Source organism: Trichechus manatus, unplaced genomic scaffold (assembly GCF_000243295.1).
Source record: "Trichechus manatus latirostris isolate Lorelei unplaced genomic scaffold, TriManLat1.0 scaffold00170, whole genome shotgun sequence".
Lineage (NCBI taxonomy): Eukaryota > Metazoa > Chordata > Mammalia > Sirenia > Trichechidae > Trichechus > Trichechus manatus.
Genome location: NW_004444106.1, coordinates 4,729,468 through 4,738,236, shown reverse-complemented (window position 1 = coordinate 4,738,236; position 8,769 = coordinate 4,729,468). Strand labels below are relative to the sequence as shown.

General features: G+C 44.1%; 1 protein-coding gene across 8 annotated transcripts in view; it reads left to right on the top strand.

Moving 5' to 3' along the window:
• The first annotated feature begins 5,291 nt into the window (after positions 1–5,291).
• The window catches only part of ZNF3 (zinc finger protein 3), a 17,842-nt gene continuing 14,364 nt past the window's right edge, over positions 5,292–8,769 (top strand). The window contains exons 1-2 of one of the 8 annotated variants that reach the window (XR_002825670.1): positions 5,292–5,405; positions 6,793–6,906. The gene's annotated coding sequence lies outside the window, so the exon portion shown is untranslated. The other 7 variants (XR_002825669.1, XR_002825666.1, XR_002825667.1 and 4 more) reach the window with 7 other exon arrangements.

Below are 8,769 nucleotides of genomic sequence, written 5' to 3'. Positions count from 1 at the left end.
GGCTGTCCAATCCCCGGCTGAATGGTGAACCTCGGGAGTTACTTCACCACTGAGCTAAAGGGGTGTCCGGGGGCCATACTCTCGGGGTTACTCCAGTCTCTGTCAGGCCAGTAAATCTGGTCTTTTTTTGTGAGTTAGAATTTTGTTCTACATCATTCTCCAGCTCTGTCCAGGATCCTCTATTGTGATCCTGGTCAGAGTAGTCTGTGGTGGTAGCCGGGCACCATCTAGCTGTACCAGACTCAATCTGGTGGAGGCCAAACACCACTTCTCTTGCTTAAAAAAAAAAAAAAAAGTGCTTAAAAAAATGACAGCAACAAAAATATCTTTTAAATCTCTTGAAGGGCTGCTTAGGCATTATTTTTTTGAGGGCATACTGGAGGTAAACAAAGAATTTCATAAAAACTTACTCATTTTTTCATTCATTGAACAGTTGCTATTGAACGCCTGTGACGTGTCAGGCAGTGTTCTAGATTCTGGGGACTACAGTGGTAAGTAAGACAGCCAATGTCCCTGCTTTCACGGGGAGGGGGAATACTGCAAATAAAAAAAGTAGATAGGTAAACAAAATAATTTCAGGCAGTAATAAGTGCTGTGAGGAAGATAATAAAGGTTGCTTGATAGAACTTGACTAGAGGAGAGAACTACACGAAATGAGGTGGTTAGAGACAGCCTCTCTGAGGAGGTGACATTTGAACTAAGACTCAAACGACAGTAAGCAGCCAAATACACCATGATCTCAGGAGAGAAAGTTCCAGGCAGTAGGACTAGCTGGTGAAAGGCCTTTAGGCAGAAGAGCTTTTCACATTTGAGGAATGAAAGATAGAACAATGTGCTAGCCAGGATAGACAAAGAGGAATTTGGTAGGAGACCAGGTCAGAGGTGAGCAGGGCCAAATCTTATAAATCCGTGTAAATCAGGAAAAGGGGCTTGGATTTTATTCTAAGGGCAGTGGGAAGTCCATTTCGTTGGTTTGTGGAGATAGTCAGATAAATGTAGGGAGGTCAATTAAAAGGCTGTGGTGGTTCAGGGGAGAGATGATGGTGATGGTGGAGTTGAAGAGAAGTGAATAGATTTGGGATAGGTCTTGGCAAGAGATAACAGGACTTGTTGATGGGTTCTATGTGAGGAGCAAGGGAAATGAAGGACTTAGTAACGATTCCTAAATTTCAGGCTTGAGCAATTGGGAAGAAGATGGTGTTCTTCGCCAAGATGGGAAAGACTAAGGGAGAAGCAGGTATAGGGCCAGGGGAGATAACCAAGAATTCTGTTTTGGAGACTAAAGTTTCAGATGTGGCACTGACACAGCAGTGGTTACCAGCTCAAACTGACAATCAGACTCATGAAATGCAATCAGCTTTACTTTAATACTATGCTTAGTATGCTGTATAGAAGAACACAGGACAGGAAATACAGCATGCATAGTGTCATCGGGAGGCTTAGCAGCCACTCAAGTGCACAGCTTCTTTTGCCCCTTACCTACACTGAGGTCACTTTGACACAGACAAGTTGCAGCCTCACTTTCCCACCAGTCTTTTATACTATTATAGTCACAGCAGTCCCAAGGCCTGCATGCTAACTCACAGCTCTCTCAGTCCAAGCATAGTCCTGTGGATCAACAGACTCACAGCACACAAGGCAGACAGAGCATTCCACAGTTACCTTAATTTTGTAGTTACCAGGGAAACAGTACTGTGAGAAGACAGAGTCCTGGCCTGATGTTACTCATGAATAGTTGCCCATTAGACATCCAGGTGGATATATCAAGTGGTTATTCGGTATAAACCAAATTTTAAGGTTAGATCACGGTTGAGATACAAATATTTGAGAGTCGCTGTCTATAGATAGCAAGTAAATCCTAGGATTGGGTGAGATACACGGGAACAAGAGGTAGACAAAAAAGTGAAAGGGTGCCAGGACTGGGTCCTGGAGCAAGCCAACATTTAGAGGTTGGGCAAAGGAAGAGCAAAGAAAGGAGACTGATAAGAAATAGCCAATGAAATGAGAGGAAAACCAAAGGTGGAAGCCAAGAGAAGGTGTTTCAAGGAGGATATGTTTAAGTGTGTTTTGCTGCTGTGAGATTGTCATGGATTGAATTATGTCCTCCAAAAAATGTGCATATCAATTTGGCTGGGCCGTGATTCCCAGTATTGTGTGATTTTCCTATACGTTGTAAATCCTGCCTCTATGACGTTAATGAGGGAGGATGGGCAGCAGTTGTGTTAGTGAGGCAGGACTCAATCTACGAGACTGGATTGTGTCTTCAGGCAAGTTCTTGAGATATAAGGGGACCTCATACCACCGAGAAAGCAGTGCCTGGAGCAGAGCGCGTCCTTTAGACCTGAGGTCCCTGTGCGGAGAAGCTCCTAGTCCAGGGGAAGACTGACGAGAAGGCTGACAGAGAGAGAAAGCCTTCCCCTGGAGCTGACGCCCTGAATTTGGACTTTTAGCCTACTTCCTGTGAAGAAATAAATTTCTCTCTATTAAAGCCATCCACTTGTGGTATTTCTGTTACAGCAGCACTAGATAACTAGGACAGAGATCAAATAAGACGAAGACAAAAAACGACTAATTGAAAAAGCTGTATACCTAAAGATTGTACTCTGTGTAATTGTGTAAGACAAAATAAGAACTTGCTAATAAAGGCCCGAAGCAACAAAGCCATTCCAGTGCATTTGCTGTGAGACAATAATCACTACTGTCCTAGTAAAGTCACCGGACTAATACTCTAATTTGATATTAAAAACAAAGAAAACTTATTGAAGGAATGAATCACGGGAGAGCATGCATTCAGTATGGCTGTAATGGTACGCTCTGCCTTACAGGCAAAACAAATAGATATTCAACAAGTAGAGTGAGTACAGATAACAGTTTTACATGAAAGCAATGACAGGGAAGGAGGTGAGATTTACAAGGGTGACAGTAACTGTAAAACTTTCTTTACGTCAGTTTCTAGTCTAACACAAATCTCTTATTCTCAATACAATTTAACTAAGGCAATATTTCTAAAATGAAAAGTATAAACGATTTTGACATGGAAGTTTAGTGATATATCTGCTGCTGGGCCAACTTAATTGGAAACAGAACTGACCGTTAGTTAGGAAAGTGTAAATAAACTCTGCTTATTTAGCTGAGAGAAAAAGAGATAATACCTAGGGTCTTGCTGAGGAACTTCTTTTAAGACAGTTAAAACAACATGTTTATCTATAGGCTCTAATTTACTTTAACAACTCAATGGAGCTTTTTCTAAGGCCAGCGGCAGGAACACCCTTAACCAAAAAGCATGACTGAACTTTGTTTTTCAAACAGCAAACTTTAACAGAAGTCAAATGCTATCAGGAGAGTAGAAGTAAAACCCTCAGTTTAATTTCCGAATGGAAGGCTTAATTTTAGTTCTGAAATCCCCCCAGTTAGACCTGCTGGCACCTCAAAATTTAAAAGTTTCTCACGCACTACCAAACCAAAAAGGAGGACCCAGATCAGAACAGCCTCTTCTCCTCAAGCAACCCTGGCCACGGGCTACCATTACACCATGGAGAGCACAGACTCAGAAGAATGATCATTAACGGCCCGGCTTTTGAGTATTGGCTGGGAATGAATGAGTCAGGTTCTGAGACAAACACTCATGATAAACCGCAAAATGACTTAGCTCCAGAGTAATAGGATTGATTGTACTGATGGTGCTGGGAGCCCAAGAGCTGTTCCCTGAGGAGCGTCATTGGAACTTTTACAAAACAAACATTTCCACTTGAGGAGCCTCACTCTACTTCCATCATTGCTCTCCTTCCCAGTGCTTCATCATTTATCTCTGTCCTTCTTGTCTTAGAGGAATGAGTGGAAGAATAAGAAGTTGAGAAAAAAAAAAATCAAGTTCTGAAGGGGAACTATTGAGTTTATTGCGTGGCTTAGCTATTCAAGTATTCGCTCAAGTTCTCACCTGGGGTCTAGAAGGACTGGAGACAGGACACACCCCCACACCTCTCAGGTCACCCTCAAGTTTTATTCGTTACTTATGAATTGTTTTCTCTTGCCTTGAACACTCCCCCTCCTTCTCATGGCCCCACCACTTCTGGAAAATCTTCTCCCATTCCTACAGGGCTCTGCACTTCATTACCATTTCCTAGCACATCGTATTTTTTTTTTTTACTGACATTGGTTATTTAAGTTACTGTCCTTAGACTGAAGTCACCAGAGAGTGAGGTCTGTTGCATTTCCAGAGCTGAGTGGGTGCACTATAAATATTGGATGCAGTAAAAACTGGGGTCAAGTGGAAGGACTACAGTGGGAATCAGGAGGGCCTTTGTTACTCAGGATTATTACAATATTTTGTTTTGTTTACAACCTGTAAAGATTTAATTTAGACATTTATAGGATTCCTCCTGTGATGCCATAAAAGTGAGCGAACCACAAAACCTTGCTCCTCACTCATTTCCCTAAAGCACTTGACATACCTGTTACATTTAAGGGCTTTTTCTGCGTGCTTTTTTTCCATCGCCACTTCCTGAAATCTTTTCTGCTCTCCTCACTTGTACAGGCTTTGTCCTCAAGTGAACTCTGATGGATTCAAATGTTTTCTTCAGATTTTAGTAATTTTGTTAAAAACAACAAGACTGACAGAGATCAACTACTTAGTGAGAGACGTTCGCAAGTGGGCAGTCAGTTCTAGAGACAATTATTTCGACTATCGCAAAGCGGTTGTTTATATGCCATTTAAAATTTTGTGATGAAAGAATGTACAGTTGGTTCTTTGAAGGTTATATAGTAGTGCAGGATAAGTCACACGGAATACATAAAACCCTAAAGACACAGGTCTAGGGAAAACGCTTTTAGGTTAAACATCTACCATCTGTTACTTCAAAGTGGGCAAGGTGCTTGGGAAAACAAAAAGGGGCATTCTTGAGGGATTAATGAGGTTGGTTTGCAGGAGTATATTTAATGATAAGACACCCAGAAATCTTAGAGCACTGTCCAGGCTTCTGAAGAGGTGTTTAACAATCTAAACAAGCATGTTTACATGAAACTAAAAAACTTAGTTTGGACGGAAGCAAATTTCATCTTATTTTGATGAATCCTTCAAGAGTCTTCCTGTTTTCTGCGGGTGTGCATGGGTCGTCCCGGTAGCCCAGGCACCTGCGTTCTACTCGGCCCTTGGCGGCCCCCCGGAAAAATTTCCGAGAAGAACCAGCCGCCCCCCCAGGCCCCACGTCCCGCCGCCCCTAACGCGACTCGTAGCTGAGCATGCGCCCTGAGACTGGAGGGCCGCGGCCCGCCGGGCCTGCACCTGTGCGGCATCCCGCCACGCCCAGGCCATCAGGGTTCGCGAACTCTTCGCCGCCGGCTCGGAGGATAGCCTGGCCGGAGGGCAGAGTGAAAGGCGGGCCTCAGTCCTCGCCGCTAGTCACTCGGTCAGCAAACCATCGAGAGGCGAAGACCTCCTGCTTTCCTAGAGAGAACAAGTGGGTGTTGAGGCACGGGGGTGGGCTGGGTGGTGAAAAGGACCGACCCGGAAGGAAAAAGAAGAGAGCTTCCGTTCTTTGTTCTGTCCCGGGTGTGTGTGTTTGTGACAGGGTCCGACAGGGCCTGATCCGTGTCCGGCCCCCCAAATCTCCCGTCCCTGGCCCCAGGGTGAGTCTGGCCGCCCCTGGGGCTCGCGGTGAGATGGAGGCTGTGGTCGCAGGGGAAGGGGGTAGTGTCCGTGCCGCTGCGGCCCGTGGAGCCCCCAGGCCCTTTCCGAGCAGCGTGCGGGGAGGCGTCTCTGCATCCTCCGCAGCCGGACTCCAAGTGTAAGAACCTCCACTTGCCCGGGAATGTCCTTTCCCCCGGAGCCGAGCCGTGCGCGGGGAGGGCGGGAAGGGAGCTCCGGTTCTGCTTTTTTTTACTTAAAGTGCCCATCTTGAGCCTTTAAAAGTTCCGGTAGAGGCGTCTTCCGTTCTCTTTGAAGCAACTGATGACAGCGACCCTAACTTAATAGTTCTCCGAGGCACTTTTATTTGATGTTAACACAATTACTCGCCCGGGCAGGAGAGGCGATCCATTTTTACTTGGGTCCAAGGATCAGAGAATCAGTAGTTCTATGAAGTGTGCAGTTAGAACTAGATCTGGGGCGGGGAAGGGGGTGTGCAAACTCAATTTCCAAAGATAGTCCCGCAGGAGCCCAATAAATGGAGTCTTTTAGGAGGAGTGATTCAACTGTCTCTGGCAGTGGCTCCCATTTTTCCACTGTGTTCGAACCCCAATTTGGTCTACTTCAAAAGTGTGATTGAACACAGACCAGTGTTTACTCTTTGAGGGTGTATGTTGCAGGAGGATGAGTAGTATGATGAACCTGAAATCTGGAACAATGAGGGAAACTAGATGTTATTTATCTTCAAGAAGAGAAGTCTCTGGAGGGTGAGCATCACTTGGTTTCAAGTTCTTGATGAACAGTCCTGTAAAAGGAGCAGATTCTATCATTGAAGATTCAAGGGGATAGATTCTCAGTTTACGGTCTGAAGACCTCTCTAATGGCTGATAGTGGAACATGTTTCCTGCTGAAGTAGTTTGAGAGTATCTAGCAAGTTAGCTAGCTGAACCTGAGGGTCTTGAGGAGTTTCTTACACAGAATGGGAGGTGTTCTAGCTCTCTCTATAGGTGCAGTGCAAATAGACCAGTTGTGGTGGTCTTCATCCATATATTTTTTTAGCATATGATAGTTAGTTCTTTTTTTTTTCTTTCTTTATCTCTAAATATCTAGGTTAGAAATGAAGTTTACATGAATATTTTAAATTTCCTTTTTTTAAAAAAATCATGCAGCTTTGGCATCAGCGAAGGTCAGAATTCCCAGAAACTTGAACAGAGGCTGCCCAATTTCCAGTAACTGCTACTTTGGCTTAGAGGACTAACCCCAAAGAAGAAAGACTCCAGCAGGTAAAGCTTTCCATGACTTGCTCTTGCTGCCTGGTCGTCTTTCTCTGTCCCCAGGAGCAGCTCCAGGGAGCGGGGTTGGCAGCAGAGCAGGGAGAAGGGTCCTGCCTGAACCTGAAGCTGTGGGGGCACAGTGGAGATTTTCTTTTCTGTGAGGAACATTGTTTACTGATCCAGACACTGGGGACTTGTTCTCAACAATGTGCCTTTGAGTTCCAGCTTTGGTTAACCCAGTTGTGAGGAAGGAGTGTTCCCCTTGTCTCTCGAATCAGAACCTCAGACTTTCCATTTTAATGGAAGTTTGTACTGAGAGCTGATTTGTTGGGGGTGTCTGCTCTAAGTAGTCCTAGAAATTATAGAGGTGTTTGATCGGGAAAAAAGATGGTTGGGACAGAGTTGAGGGGACCCAGCAAGGAGGTGATAGTGAGGAGAGAGTGTGTCACTTTGATTACCAGTGGGCCTAGCTCATGCCTGATTCACTGCCTTCCACCTGTGTAATGTTACTGGTATTGAGCTTCTAGACCCTCTCGCTGCCCAAAGAATATAGAGTTCTCTGAACTGTCAGTGACTCCTACGGATTAATTCGGACAGAGCCCCTCCCCATTTTATGCCTTATGTGAATACAGCAGTATGTAGTCATGAAACAAATACTTTTTCCATTTCTCATTTTTTGTCCGTTGCAGTAGTGCCTTGCAATATAGTTGGCATTCAGCTAATGTTTGTAATATGACCAAATGAGTAAACAGATAATGAGGGGCAGATAGACAAAATCCAGGGCTTTTTTTTTTTTTTTTTCCTCCATGCTGTTGCCTAAGTATAAAGACACTGGTGGATGCTGAACCTATTCTAGATATATTTATTTTTGCTGTAGCATTCAGGTGTGAAGTGGAGACTTCTGCCTGAGATCCAAACCTTAGTCTAGGTGCTAATGTTACATTTCATCCACTAGAGCCACAGAGAACAGGCCCCTTTCAATTATTATAGCAAATGGGGAGTGGGAGAAGTTAGTAGGAATAAAAGTGGAATAACAAAGAATCTTTTTTTAAAAAAATACTGGTCCCTGCTTCAGGGACTTACATTGTGATCCAAAGAAATGTATCGTGAGAGAAAGGAGGTAAAAAGAAGGCTGCTAGGACTAGTCTTTTAGATCCTGGGGATATATACACCTACCTTGTCTAATGAGACTCACAAGGACTGCAAAAAAGGTCCCAAGTTCCTCAACTATCCCACCGTTGATTAAGACAAAGCAGAAAATTGTCTAAGAAAGAAAGGGGCAGCAGAAAGAATTTATTTTAAAAGATAGCCCCTACTTCTGTGAAACAGGTATTGTTTCCCAAGGGTTATTAAAATGAGAGATTTCTCTGATCTCTTTTCCTATAAGGATAACACCCTGTTGTTAGGTGCTGTCAAGTTGCCCCCAACTCACAGCGACCTTACGTAGAACAGAGTGAAACATTGCTCTGTCCTCGCATTCGTTATGTTAGAGCCCACTGTTGCAGCCATTGTATCAATCCATGTCATTGAGGGTCTCCCTATTTTTCGCTGACCCTCTGCTTACCAAGCATGATGTCTTTCTTCAGCATTTGGTTCCTCCCAATGACATTTCCAAAGTAAACAAAACAAAGTCTCACCATCCTCGCTTCTAAAGAGCATTCTGGCTGTACTGCTTCCAAGACAGATTGTTTGTTCTTCTGACAGCCTGCAGTATATTCTGTATTTTGTGACAACACAATTCGAATGCGTCAGTTCTTCAGTCTTCCTTTTTCATTGTCCAGCTTTCACATGCATATGAGACAATTGAAAATACCATGGCTTGGGTCAGGTGCACCTTAGTCCTCAAAGTGACATCTTTGCTTTTTAACACTT